Here is a 906-nt window from a genome sequence, read left to right on the forward strand (position 1 = left end):
TCACTGGAGAAGGATGTCATGCTGGGTAAGGTGGAGGGTCAGAGAAAAAGAGGAAGACCCCTAATGAGATGGATTGGCCAGGTGGCATTATTGATAGACTCAAGTGTGGCAGCGATAGTGAAATTGGCCCAGGATCGGACATTGTTTCGTTCTGCTTTGCATGGGGTCGCTCTGAGTCGGTTTCGACTCGATGGCACCTGACAACAACAACAACAACTCACATTGATTACATATTTGATTGTATCATTCTTTTCCTATGTCCTTACATGGTGCCTGTGTGCTGCGGAGTCGGTTCCTACTCATAGCAACCCTGAACAGGGTTTCCGAGGCTGTAAATCTTTACGGGAGCAGAATGCCTCATCTTTCTCCCACGGAGCAGCTGGTAGTTTCAAACTCCTGACCTTGTGGTTCACAGCCCAATTCGTAATCACATGCTACCAGAGCTCCTATATGCTTACATAGTGTTTAATAATGAATCTCATTATTTTATGTGACCTTTATATCAAAGTTCATAAACCACAACTTTCCTCCCTATTCTTATCATTCTTATAGGTAACAGACTGTTTTTTCCTGTTCTTTGTAAAGATCATATCTACTCTTAATTTAAATTCCTTTCTGTTACAAGTTATAGTTATTCATTAATTTTCTTACCCCACAGTCCCCTTTACTTACCTATTCTCTAACCTATACAAGACTCTATTCATAGCACATGTAACATTCCCAGCATTTATTTAGTTCATTTGTTCTTCTATAACATTCATTAAAATGTCAGGCTAGGATGTTTCTTTGTTTCCTTAAAATCCCCTTTGAATCTACTCCTGTAAAATTGAGACAATTTATGCAAGACTGATTTTCTCTAAATTCATGCTTTTTTACAGAACCCATAGTAGGAGCCATAAATGTAGC

This window comes from Chrysochloris asiatica, unplaced genomic scaffold (assembly GCF_000296735.1).
Source record: "Chrysochloris asiatica unplaced genomic scaffold, ChrAsi1.0 scaffold00584, whole genome shotgun sequence".
Taxonomy (NCBI): Eukaryota; Metazoa; Chordata; class Mammalia; order Afrosoricida; family Chrysochloridae; genus Chrysochloris; species Chrysochloris asiatica.